Below are 14,961 nucleotides of genomic sequence, written 5' to 3'. Positions count from 1 at the left end.
TCTTCTCCTATATAAACTTCACTACAAATTACGTTACTGCAGCAAAATCGGTTTTATCCACTTATATTTGCTTTTTTTATTATTACGCCCGGTGGCGTAGAGGTACAGGCTCTCGTCTACCAATCTGAAGGTTGTGGGTTCGAATCCCCCACCCGGCATTTCATCAGCCGACTATTTTTATTAAAATAAAAATAGTTTGGGTACCTATAGGTCGACTCAGCCTTAAATGAGTACTTGGGATTCACAATCCGTAGGTAATAATAGCGTAGTGCTAGCCACATTACCTACCTTTTGCACCGAATGGATACTTGCTACTCCCAAGGCGTTAAACGCTATATACGGGAGCTATTATTATTATTATTTTTACAAATCCCACATTTTCAAAATCCGTCTTATCGACTTAGATTTGCTTTTTATTGTCATCATTGTTACAAATCCCACTTTCATAAGCTTTTTACATAAGTACAATATTACTGCTGACGTCTTTTCCAATCCTTACTTAATTTTAATAAAGTATTATATTTTATAAACCAAATTAGGATACAAATACCGGATGATCGAAAATTCTAGAAAATTCTATTTCTAGAAAAACGAGAGGCAAGACAATCATTCCACTTAATGGACACGTTTTTTTTGTTAACGCTTGCTAAAACAGTTTTTGCTTATTATCTCGAAACGACATTTGTGGGATAAGGCATTTGTGGGATAAAAAACGACATTTGTAGGATAAGATTTGCAAATTGACGCCTCATATATACAGGGTTGTTCACCACATACGACACGGAGTATTGTAGCTAAAGGATTAGATTTTTGCAAATTGTACGTTTTGGGTTCGTTGAAGGACTATTAGAGCTACAATTTAAAAATATTTTTAGAAGATACAGAGTGTCCCAAATAAATAAAAAATATCAAAGTTGTAGTTTTTTAAATGGAACACCCTGTATATTATTACATTTTTAGTTTCTACGATTAAAATAAAGGTAAATTTGATTACGGTTTATTACACTTAAACCTTACCGTTTTTCAAATATTCTCAATTTTGTGAAATTGAAGTAAAAATTTTGAGGCTTCATTTCTCCAAAGGTATCAAAGTTTTTAATACTAAATATTTTCTGAAGTTTATTTATTGATCAGTTATTGTGTTGTAATAATAAAAATAATGCTACCTCATACAGAGTGTCTAAAAATTTATTTTAAATAATTTATAGCTTTAAAAGGCAATATCTCTTTTAATTTAAATGGAACGCCCTATTTATTTTAGGAGAATTAGATACACAATTTAATTGTCTATCAAACTGTATTATACCACTTTTTACCTATCTCTTCAAGTTTTCGCAGAAAATGCATTTTCTTATAATTTAGACCTCATTCGTCAATATACCCATGGAATATTGACATTTTAGATTGTTTTTAAAGCAACAAATGTATAAAATGTACAGACTAGTAATATTATCGTCTTTAGAGTAATATTATCGTTTTTAGCAAAACGATAACATTACTAGCCATTTGTATACAAAAACAAAACTATTTAAATCGTTATAAAAGAGTATACCATTAATTAAATATACCACCATCATTTCCGCCCAAATACTAATTAATTACATACTTAATTGTGTTCGTTAATAAATTATTCTAAATAAATGTGGATTTGAATCAGAAATCAATATGATAATAAGTTATGAAAATGAACATCTCTGTTGTTAGTTTCATCAAATTTGTCAAAAAATGAAATATCATTTTTAAGGTGTTACTTTTTACCAAACTGTCTAATACACATACAAAATTTAGTTTTTTAGTATTTCGAGCAATTATTATTAATCAACGCAAACAGTCAATTAACGTAGTTTGGATACTGGAATCATATTAAATTGTTCCTCTTTAACAAATATTTAAACAGTTATTTTTTTTATTTTTTAATGAAATAAACGAACTATATCGACAATATTAGTATCTGTACTCTTTAAAAATTTGGTACATCTTTAAAAATAATCTAAAATGTCAGTATTTCATGGGTATATTGATAAATGAGTTCTAAATTACAAAATGCATTTTCTGCGGAAACTTGAAGAGATAGGTAAAAAATGTTATAATACAATGATAGACAATTAAATGCACAACTGATCCTCATAAAATACACAGGGTGTTCCATTTAAATTAAAACAATTATTGCTGTTTAAAGCTAGTAATTATTTAAAATAAATTTTGAACACTCTGTATGAGGTAACAACGTGTTTTATTATTGCAACACAATAACTGATCAATAAATAAACTGCAACAAATATTTAGTATTAAAAACTTTGATACTACTGGAGAAATGAAGCCTCAAATTTTACTTCAATTCCTCACAAAATTGAAAATATTGAAAACTGTAAGGTTTAAGTGTAATAAACAATCAAATTTACCTTTTATTTCTAATCGAAGAAACTAAAAATGCAATAATATACAGGGATGTTCCATTTAAAAATACAACTTTTGATATTTTTATTATTTAATACTCTCTATATCGTAAAAATATTTTAAATTGTAGCTCTAATGGTCCTTCAACAGACCCAAAACTTACAATTTGTAAAAATCTAATCGTTTAGCTACAATACTCCGTGTCGTGTGGTGAAAAAAACCCTGTATAAACAGTTATTATTTACATCAACAAAACTCACATTATTAACAGCACTTAAGGGATATAAAGGGCCATTACTACCGCTTTCTCGTTCAAAAAATATTCTATTAAAGTTGCGATGAGTTTTTACGGCTATTAAACTATCTTGTACATTTCGCTCTAAAGGATGTTTTAAAAAGAACAATATTCGACTGCAAGGTCTGCTAGTAAACATTTTAAGCTAAACCAAAAACTCGTAATACAAAACTAAAGTGTCAAAACGAATGACAATATCGTTGATATTTTTACAACAAAGCTACCACCGGAATCCTCAGCGGGAAATTTAAATTCCAGTTAATCAGCTCGGCGCCGAATATATCCATTGGCAACAATGAATTTAAAAATCGCGCCCTCGATTACGTAACTAAAAATTTAATTAGTATCAAATACATATACAGGGTGGTCCGAATTGTATTCCGGAAACTTCGGCAGCATATTCTGCAGATAAAAATAAGTAAAAAGTTCATATAAATGTATGTCCTCAAATGCTTAATTTTTGGAGATAGGGTGTAGAAGTTTCATTTTATTTCGATTTTTTCGAATAATTTCTGAAGTAACGTCAATATTTGGATGAAAATTGCTGTCTAGGGAGTTTTGACATGAGAAATTTGATTTTGATGTCAATATGACTCCTATTAGTACAGAGGGCGCCACCTACATATTTTTAACTGGTTTGAAGAGTAATAACTTTTTGTCCGTACCTGTATAAAACTACTGAGTAAAAGTATACATTTACGACGTTTTTTACGTGAAAATGTCTCTTAGTAAAATCACTTTACGAGTAATGGTTTTCGAGATATATTTGGAATCAGACTTATCAATACCTGTCATCATTGACATAAAATTAAACATGTTGACTAAATAGTTATTAGATGGAAATCATAAATTTGAAATGTTTTTTGAGTCAAAAGTTCAACAGAAACTGTTTTATCATCATTTTTTATAGAAAAATTTATGATAAATTTAATCAAACCAAACCAAACCAAATTTACTTATTTCAGTGAAATAACTATCTACTCAACGTGTTTATTTTTCGTCAATAATGACATGTATTGACTGTTTCCATTCTAAATATCTTAAGAAGGGTTGCTCGTAGCGATTTTTACAAAAGATATTTTTACGTAAAAGTGTGTTGAAATGTATATTTTTTGCTCGGTAGTTTCATACGAGGTACGGACAAAAGACATTACCTCTCAAAACAGTTAAAACACATGTAGTGGCGCCTCTCTAACAGGAGTCATATTGACATCAAAATCAAATTTCATGTCAAAACATCCAGACACCAATTTTCATCCAAATATTGACGTTAGAAATTATTAGAAAAAATCGAAATAAAAAATGAAACTTCTACACCCTGTATCACTGAAACTAAGCATTTTAGGGCAGCCATTTGAACTTTTCTTATTTTATCTGCAGAATATCTACCGAAGTTATATCGAATACAGTTCGACCACCTGTATGTATTTCCGCAACTCTATGTATTTCCGCAAAATAATGAATTTTAAATATTTTTGATCAACTCACGCGTTCATATTAAATGAAGTACCGGTTATATTGTAAATGGTACATGTTTATCAATAATAATACACAGAGTAAACAAACTGCAAATGAAAATCAAAAACTTAAATTTTAAATATATTTTAATAAAATTTCAAAAAGTTGCTAGCGTGCTTCTTGCAGATCTCATTTATTTCACAGCATACCGAAAACATACAGCTGCGACATTAGACTGTCATCGCTTTGATCTTTTTCAGATAATTTTTTTGTAGAAGCTTATTTTCCGATATTCGTTTTCAGAAAAACATTTGCGAGAAAAATTTTCCATTTGAAAATATTTCATTAGAAGGTTAATTAGTTACGCAACATATTTTTTGTAACGTTTCTGTCAAAGTGCTTTCCATATTTTCTTTATTAATTAACCATTTTAATATAAATTTTGATGTGGAAAAAATTCAGTTTTCAGAAAATTGGTTTTAACTATACTATAATAATTATGTTAATGTAAAATACTGCTTATTAATTATGTTTTCTTAATATGTTGTTAATGGTATCTTGAATGTTAATGTTGAATTATTTATAAATCGGCTTTACCAAAATATGTGCATTTATTGGTTTTCGGGTCTTAATATACAGTGTGTTAATTTTTGTAATTATTTTATTACGGCATTCTAAAATTAACTTGTTGATTATTTGGAATATTTTTTGATTATTTACTAGCTCCTTCTGAAAATACTTTTACATGTATCCTTCTTTTGATCTGTTAGTCTACTAAATAGGGACACGAAAATACCTAAGTCTTTGTGCAATTCTTGTCATGTGACAATATTAACAATAATAAAATATACATACAACCACATACACACGTGTTGTCAAACATCAAGTCCAAACAGATAAACCAATACAGGGTGGCGACTCTCATACGCCGCAGAGGATCAGGAGAACGACAGTTTGTATTGAAATGAAATTTTGTGAGTAGGTTAATTCAGAGCACTTTTTAAATATAGAGAGTTCTACAGGGTGTCCCCAAAAAAGTTACATATCAAAGTTGCGTTTTTGTAATGGAACACCCTATATATTAATTCATTTTCGGATTCTGAGAGAGTAGAAGTATATGGAATAGTATATAAAGAACAATTTTAAATTACAATAAAAGCTACCTAAATTGGAATTTACCCGGCATAGCCTAATGTGTAGTTAAATTAAGTATTGTACTTTAAATCAAATTAAAACCAAACCAAAATGTTATACAGGGTGAGACAAAATTAATATTGAACATTGGTCACCTTTAAAAGTATGTTACTCTTTTATTTTAAATTGAACATCCAGTATATTATTCCGATATTAAGTGGAGAATTCATGTCTCTTCAAAATACTATCAAGGTTGCCCCTCAAACAAAGATTTTCTTAGATATTTTCATTTACATGATTTCATCTGAGTAGATCTTTATTATTTGATAAAATCTAGGTGGCTGTGATATGTCTGATGTTCATAGCCAACTTCAACATAGCTGTCTAATTAGTCCAACTTTAAGAACTAGTTATCATTTTGTGTCAGTTAAAACAAAAGAATTTCTCAAAAATTTGCCGAAAATGCAAACTTATCCTACAGAGAATGATGATTTTATCTGGTCTCGTTTTTTTATGGGGATATGTCAAAGACAGTGTTTTTTTTTTTTTTTTTGAGTAAAATAAAGGAGTAACTTGCTTTTAAAATTGACTAATGTTCCATATTCATTTTGTCTCATCCTGTATAACTAACCCCTTAACACATACAATGGTTACTGTAATTAAATATCAGGCTATACAAGCTCAACTAAAATTTAGGTAGCTGTTATCGAAATTTAAAATTTATTCTTCATTTTCACAAAATGTTAAATATGTCAAAATCCTTAGATTTTAGGTATATGATTCTTTAATAAAACTGACCTTTATTGTTTTGTAGAATCCAAAAAATAAATTAATATAATAGGATTGTTTCATTAGAAAAACACAACTTTTATGTGTAACTTTTTTTGGGGACACCCTATATAATTCTATATATTTTTATAAAATGCTGCGAAAATTTCATTTCGATATAAGCGCCACCCTGTAGAATGTAGAAACAAAAAAATGTACTATGTATATCCTGTAATGCTATTATGATATTTTAGTGAACAAAAAGGGATTTTTTAAAGGGAGGTAGAAACAGAAAAGCAAAAACTACGAAAATTAAAACAAAGTTCGGAATTTTTCCTAAAGAAACAAACATTAAAATTCCTAATCATATTATTTTTCCGACAAAGGCGCGAAACAAAACTTTCCGGATACCACGACACGAAACGTAAACAAACAACTTTTCATTCACTTAACAAAAAGAAAGTGCTTTTTTAAAGAATAGGATATGCAGTAGAATTTTTCCACGTTGCGAATAAAATACGCCATTAGATATTGGGGCTTTTAAAAGACTATTTACCCTAGTTTCGGTTTAAACTCGTATTTTTGAGTTTAAGTTGCTGAATAAGTGATAAAACGCTGTTCTAAGATGACGAACAACCATCGTTACGACAAAGAGTATTCGAGATTAAAGAGACTGACTAGCGAATTGGAAATCAAACAATCTTGTGTAAGTATAATTAAAAAAAAGTGATTTAGAATTATGAAATGTTTTGACTTCAAAATATTAATACAATACGTATGACTTGCACTACTGATTATTGTGAAGCTTTGAAGCCTGATTAAATGATAGAAATAGTACAAATAGATAGTGTCATATATTACAAGCCGGGAATACATCTAACTAATGTAATTGTTTGTTAGCATTTGTTTGTATTATGGAAAACTAACTAAGATTCGGAGGAACATTTGCAGCGAATCTAGTGCGAGAGGAACAGGTTATGCGCGAACATAAATGATTTCCATCATCTGTCGATAAAAGCAAATGGATGTTTCTCCACAAATATTACCATTTGGAGTATGTTATTAAAAAAATAACAAAATGCTGCCTTACTCCTAATTTTTTTTTAAGTAGACAAAAAATAGACAAGCTACATTGAATAACACACTTACTCATCCTTTTTTGTAAATTTACTGCATATTTTCAAAAAACCTGCATCCAGAGGAATGATTATCTAACTATCGATAATTTGTTTTCGGCGTTTTATTGGATTACAAGATAAGTTCCAATTTTGGGGATAAATTTTGACGTATCGGCATTAAAGGCATTTGAAACTTTAATACTGAGACCCAGCTTCATAATCGGAATGCGCATCTTCGTATTGAAATTGTTTAATTTTTTTTACTATAAAGGTAACCAACGGTTCATATTCAGAATCGAAAAATGACTCGGAGCCACTAAATTTTTTGTTTTCTGGACTTTTGTCGACTGTATCAGTGTCTAAAACAAAATTTGGCGGAGTACCATTTAAATATAATAAATTAATATTGTTCTGACGTAATTAATCAATGGTAATTTATTTTTAGGGTCCACAAATGTTACCTTTTTTGTCTCAAAACTGCTAATGAGTGAAAATGTAATTGCCTTCAGGAATAATCAACCATCGTAATTTGATGCACTTTCATTGTGCCAACAAAAGGCTTTATATATATTGTTGTTTTCACTTTTAGTAATATTTTCGATTTCATCAATTTCTTGTTTGGTTATTGTATAATATGTCACTTTTATTTAGCGTTTATTTGGAATAGGTAAAGCATGTTTTGTATTCATAAACTTAGAGAATTTTTACTTGGTGACAGCCAGAGGACATAAATTTTTCATTCTTAGGCTTAAAAAAATGTTAATAATATTTTTTGATACCAAATTATCCTCTGCATTTATTAAAAATATATTTACTGTTGCCCCAGTGCAAAAAAGTATACCTTTGTTGGATAAATAAATAAAATACATATACAATAAAAATATAGATCACAACTTATTTGGACCCTTTTGTTGTCAGAATTTATTTGGAACTAAAATAATTGGAACCTTTGGTGTTACAACAGCAAAATAGACCACTAATTCACCACAATACACTAAAACAGTTTACTTTTAAACACTAGACGCGCGTTTTGTTAATCATGTTAGCAACATTTTAAAACTTAGTTTTAATCAACTGCTGGTGATGCTAACATGGTTCAGTGTTTAAATAATCTGTCTTACCGCACTCCGGACATTCAAAAATCTCGTTGTTTTGTTGCCTCTTTATTTTTTGGTAGTCGCTGTTAACTGAGTTTACAATTTCGGAATTTCTCCATTCCGTTCTATTATGAGCTGCTTCTTCCCACTCATTCTGCATGTTAATCCCCTTTCAGTTTTCATGGAAAATATTCTTGTACCTTTTGAGTTGTCCACCCGGGCCTCCTATTACCGTCTACAAGTTCACCGTAAAGCAGAGATTTTGGTATGCGGTTTTCTTGCATACGTTACCAGCTCATCTTAAGCGGGACTTTGTAATCATGACTTCAATACCCTCGTAGTTAGCTTTTTCAAGGACCGATACGTTTGAGACATGATGGACTAATTGATAATGATTTGCAGTAGTTCGCTATACTTTGTTACTGAATGTTTCATTGTGCTCTGAATTGTGGAGAGGATTTAAAACATAAATATTAACCAATTAATCATCACCAGTACTACGTAATCAATGAAACATTGTGAAGACAGCTATGAAATTACATTAAAGCTTTTGTGAATTTCTCAACCGTTCTAAAGTTTTGTTGACCACCACATTTGTTGATTTGCTATATAATTTTATTGTTACTCATGTATAATGTTGATAAACATTTTAGACTGAATATGGACTCTCAGAAGACCAAGTTGCCGAATTTAAAGAAGCCTTTATGTTATTCGATAAGGACGAAGACGGTATGGTTACTATGGCTGAATTGGGAGTAGTCATGAGATCCCTAGGCCAAAGACCAACTGGTAAGTCCAAAAATACAGAGTAACATTAATACAAACAGTAATCAGAGAAATAATCTTAAGAAAACAACATCAAAGTTGGCTCGAAAATTAAAATCACTGTCCAGCTATGTAACATGGTGAATCTCACCGCACGACATTTCCAAGCCAACTTAAGCCTTTTGAAAATGTTTTTTATTTTTGAGTAAAATTCAGAATTACTAAAGTATATACAAATGAAAGAAACTTGCTTAAGTTCTTTATTGGAACTAAAAATACATTTTACTGGAATTCCATTGATGGAACAAATACATATTGAGCCTTCGTTCAGAGATGAAATTTAACTTGCAAACTAATTTTATAAGGGATATACGGACGATGGATCGACGGATATTAAAAGTTAGTGACAAATATTTAAGAAGAGTAATCACTGAGTTTAAGTTCTTGAGATTTGTAAGTTTTAATATTAATCCAGGGATGATGGAAAATAACTTTGTTCTAGAGATATGAAATATGGAATATTTTGATAATACATGCTTTGGAATATTCGTATAATAATTAATTTGCATTATATTATAAATCTCATAATGATATAATATTTTTGGTGAATATATTGCTATTTTTACAGACTTTCATACTTTTCTAAGAAAGGCGTAAGATATTTTGTCAAAAATGTTTATTTATTTAAAAATTAGTGTTTATTTAAAAAATGAATCCCTATAAATTATAGATTCTGTAATATATTAAAGAAAAAGTCAGCTGACAGATAATTTACTAACCTTTTTAATCAGTTCTAGGCTATATATATGAAGAAGGTGTGCGATAAAGTTAACTCTAATATTCTTTCCCTTAGAAACTGAACTTAGAGATATGGTGAACAGAAGTGGATCAGGATGGTAATGGTACTATAGAGTTCAACGAGTTTCTTCAAATGATGTCGAAGAAAATGAAGGAAGCTGATGGCGAGGAGGAACTTAAAGAAGCATTTAGGTAAGAAAAATAATAGTGCCAAAATAATATAGAGGTCTAGCATCTAAAACTGCCCTCGGCAGTTCTGAAAAATACTTGCATAAAAACAGCATCTTGTTTTTCTATTATTTTTCTGTCTGTGGGAACGTAAGAACCTATTGTAACTTAGTGATGACTAAATTTTAATTCAAATTTTGCCTTCACCTTTTAACATTGTACTGTAGAAATACAAGGTCATGTTTTACAGAACAATCAAAGTATACTTCTATTCACAGTTAGATAGATAATACACTACAAAAATTTCTTTAGTTTTAATAAAGAAACTGCACATTTTTTTGCATCTTTGTCTGCTTGCAATTGTTTGTGTATACTGTAATTATTATACAGAGGGTGTACAATTCTAGTTTAGTGTTCAGCGTTCACAATTCAGTGTTCAAGCTTTCTTTTGTTCAAGGACTAAATGGTTCTGCTAAAATGTATTTTACACTTCTCATGCCATGACTGTAGAATGTAGAATGTTTAGGAAGGGAGTTAATCACCTCGACCTTACAGATCTATTGTGTGTTCCCTTTTCTTGAGTTATAACCAGTCATAACTCATCATACGGTCTCAGGGCTTTAACAAAAGCGAGTATCTGAGACAGGCTCCACACAGAAGGCCAGCTCTCCATCCTCGACATCAGCCGTACCAAAGTTCATGGCACGAACGGTCGTCGTCTCGGCGCATTCAGTGATAAGGTGTTCTGGTGTTTCCCCATTTTCCCTACTGAGTCTGCATTCGCCGTTGTTCCTCGGCTTTCTTGTTCGTGTCTTTTCAAGTTGCTTTTACTGAGGTGTTCCTTGAGGAGACCGTGTCCTGTTAGAAACCCGTGACAATCCCAAGATTGTTTTTACTTAAATCAAGGAAAATGTTTGATTTTTCTCGGTCGTAAGTTCTGAGGAACTTTTCGACTCTCTTAGACCGTTGGAGGACTCCCATTTCAGGTGACGAATGGACTCTTCCAGATTCCTCAGTCCTGCCTTTAGTTGGGTTCCGCTTGGAAAACTGAACGGTTTTGGTCCAGTTAGTGGAGTATTCGCTCCTTTTCTAGCTAGATCATCACATCCAGAGTAGGAGGAATTTATTTTCTTTGCCTAATTTGTTCAGCTTTTCTAGGCATTCTTTGACCAACTTCGAATCCCATGAATCCCGCTTTTTCTCTCATTCATTCGGGTCGTCTTTGTTAAGTTGTCAAAAATACTTCATACTTGTTAGAAAAACATGTCAGTTCGAATTATCTGATCTACAAATGTACAACGTTGTCGGCATCGCGATCGTCTGGACAAACGAATTACGAGTTCCACCCACTATTTCCAATTGATTTCGGAAATACTAAACCGGCAATGATTTCTGCCGGGATTTTCTGCAAAGGCTCTCATTGGATTTGAGAATGGGTAAGATTAGAGCATTTAAATAATGAAACAACTTATCTATTCTCAAAGATAATCTCCCGCCAAACAGAAAAAATCGGAATATCAATTCTAATCCTACGTATTTGCATGTATCCGCGCCTACTTGGTCCAGAAAATGGATAAGGATATTTCCTTCCAGACCGTCATGTTTCAGTATCCATACCAATACACCTTTGCTCCAATTTCCAAATAAATTGCGTAATTTCTTACAGCTTGAAGCGTCATGAACATGCACTAATTCCATCATCATAAACAAAAAGACTGAAAGTCTCAGTTTGCTTTGTCTTTTGTATTTATAAACCAGGTCTCTTTGGGATTAACGGACGCCTTTTTTAAATTGACTATCTAACATAGCATTTATAATTTTTTTGATGCAACACTGTTATATCAGCACTTAAACATGTTTCAGTATCTTATAGACAACAAATTTAATCAACAGTGTCTATGTTTGTGTTTGTATCTATCCGGTTTTATGTACCAATACATTTCGACATAATAATCCATTTTTGTTTTATCCATTTTTTACATACTTGAACGTTGCAGGTAGACTTAAAGTGTGTTAATGTGAAGTCATTCTCCTAATCTCATCTAAATATAATTTATCTAAACAAGACAATAGTGCACAAATCCTAATATTTCTTATCCGTTCTCATATCAAATTCAGCCTAGGAGTAGTAGTAGTAGTATAGATAAAGAACTTTATTATTTCTGATAGTATTAAAATTGTTATAGGCTTATGTTATTAAATGTTAAAAACAATGAATTGATGTTGCCATTTATTTTTTTCCTATATTTTTGTCACGAATTTATATAGTTGATTTGAATATTTTTCTTGTGTATGGCATTTAAAAATACTTATACAGGGTGAGTTTCCTACGATGTTCTCTATGGGTATCTCGGAAACTACTAGAGATAGAGAGTCGGTTAAATGGGGAAAGAATTGCAGTTTTGTGGGGTCATAAATATTCGCCTTTCAGATTTTTGAAAAAGTTCATGGCTTACTAGATTTTTCGAAAAAAAAATTCGGCTAATTTAAAAATTGTCTCTAATTCCATTATAAGCTAGTTTAGACAAAAAGTTTTCAGATAAAAGTTGTAGATAATCACATCCTTAATGAGAAAGTGTCTTCCGTTTTTTTTAAAGCCTCTCATTATTGATATATGACACAAACATATGTTTTTTTAAATGGAAACCATAGTTGGCCATGACTTCATAAAAAGCGCCATTTTTTAAACTTTTTAGCGATATAAGCTATAATATCTTTTCTTCGAAAAATTACCGAGTTATAGCCAATTCTTATCATTTTTAAACAATTTCACTTAGTTAGCCATGGAAACAAGTTTAATCGTATAAATGTGAAGCGGTCACATCCAAACTTTGTAAATTAAAATAAACAAAAATTGTAAATATGATTTTTTCAAATGAAGAAAAGCATGTAGGATTATTGGTTCAACCTTTCTTGGCCATACATTTTCGAGAATACGTTGACCGGTGAATGTTACATTTTTTAGAGAACGATTTTCAAGACATGTTAGAAAAGTTAAATTTAGTTATAGCCAATTCTTATCCTTCTTGACTAATTTCACTTAGATTGCAGGGTATTCTTATTCTGTTATGATTTATAACTTATAAAAAGTACTAAACGGTTCTTTACAATTTACATTACACAAACTAAAACTTAAAAAAATAAAATGCTCAAAAAAATCCGCCATTGTTTTGAGTTGCATCTTTTTAAAACTAAATTACTACCTATTCTCACAGAAGGACCGGTCGACGTACTTAAACTTTTCTCGTACCGCCACTTCGACTGCCTCTCTTAATTCATAAGTTCTTTTGTAAACCTTATTGTTAACTATACGGCATAAAAAATTCTAAAATGGATAGGTCAAGTGATCGAGGAGACCCATGCAATTAGTCCACCCCTTCCTAACCCTGCGTTTGTATAATTATGATATAAATAATTTTTCAAATTTCTTTCATTATGAAGGGTGGGGGGTGGTGTGTCATACTGAAAGTCATGTTGGAACCACTCTATTGATGCACGAGTATCTACACGCTTTTCTTCATTTGAAAAATTTATATTTACAATTTTTGTTTATTATAATTTACTAAGTCTGGATGTGACAGCTTAACATTTCTGAGAGCAACGGCGATTGAACTTGTTTCCATGGCTAACTAAGTGAAACTGTTTAAAAATGATAAGAATTGGCTATAACTCAGTAATTTTTCGAAGAAAAGATATTATAGTTTATATCAATAAAAAGCTTAAAAAATGGCGCTTTTTATGAAGTCATGGCCAACTATGGTTTCCATTTAAAAAAAACATATGTTTGTGTCATATATCAAAAATGACAGGCTTTAGAAAAAAAACGGAGGACACGGTCTCATTAAGGATGTGATTATCTACAACTTTTATCTGAAAACGTTTTGTCTAAAATAGCTTATAATGGAATTAGAGACAATTTTTAAAATAGCCGAAATTTGTTTTTTTCGAAGTATCTAGTAAGCTATGAACTTTTTCAAAAATCTGAAAGGCAAATATTTATGACCCCACAAAACTGCAATTCTTTCCCCATTTAACCGACTCTCTATCTCCAGTAGTTTCCGAGATACCCATAGAGAACATCGTAGGAAACTCACCCTGTATATAAGAAGAATTAAATATTTTGTACCATAACAATCTAGAACTTTAAAAGGGAAAATAAAAATGCTGCGTCGATTTAACTCAGGCAGGCCCTCAATTCGGTCGTTTAAAACCTTTTAGAAACGTATAACTTCTAGACGTGGCCCATAAGGAAATGACAAATATATCAAAAATCTTGAAAGTTTTTAAACTATTTCAAATAAAGTAAGTGGAAACTTCGATTCCATATATTCCATAAAGTATTAAAAAACTGATTTTGCAATGACCGAGGCATTTTTGAGATGTTTTAATTGTTAAAGTTTGTATTATATCTGCACACACACAACAAAAAGTAAAATTATAAAAAATCTAATAATATACAGAATTATTGATTTCCTGTACTTACTGGCAGACGTTGGTCATTAAAAGAGCAATCTGGCGACAATTGATTAGCAAAAACTGGTCAAGTGCGAGTCGGTTGTTGGTCGGACTCGCGCACGAAGGGTTCCGTACCATTCATTATCTATATAACATTAGACACTATATTATTATAAACCTTTTTCCAATTTAGCTAAAATTTGCATTATAGAATGCGCGTATAAGTAATTTAAAAAAAATAAAGAAACGCATTACTAAAAATTGTATTAATATGTAAAAAGTAAAAATAAATATGTAAAAATACGTAAAAATTAAAAAAAAGAACGATTAAAAAAAGTCGCCTTGACTAGGATTCGAACCTGTCTTACCACGACTCCAACGTCATAGCAGCGTAAAGTCCTAACGCTTTAACCACGCGGCCACCGAGAACTTGAAAGATTCTATGTAAAATCCTTACTTAAAAGATAATGTTAAGTGAAAGTACTTTTTATTTATAAACATTTATTTA

The 14,961-nt window shown here is 30.8% G+C and overlaps 1 pseudogene; it reads left to right on the top strand.

Moving 5' to 3' along the window:
* LOC115878821 overlaps positions 1–14,961 on the top strand; it is a 189,509-nt pseudogene that overhangs the window by 161,088 nt on the left and 13,460 nt on the right.

The sequence above is a fragment of the Sitophilus oryzae genome, unplaced genomic scaffold (genome assembly GCF_002938485.1).
Source record: "Sitophilus oryzae breed Bouriz unplaced genomic scaffold, Soryzae_2.0 scaffold_1532_pilon_pilon, whole genome shotgun sequence".
Classification (NCBI taxonomy): domain Eukaryota; kingdom Metazoa; phylum Arthropoda; class Insecta; order Coleoptera; family Curculionidae; genus Sitophilus; species Sitophilus oryzae.
Note: the sequence above shows the minus strand (reverse complement) of the source record. Positions and strands in the feature narration are given on the sequence as shown.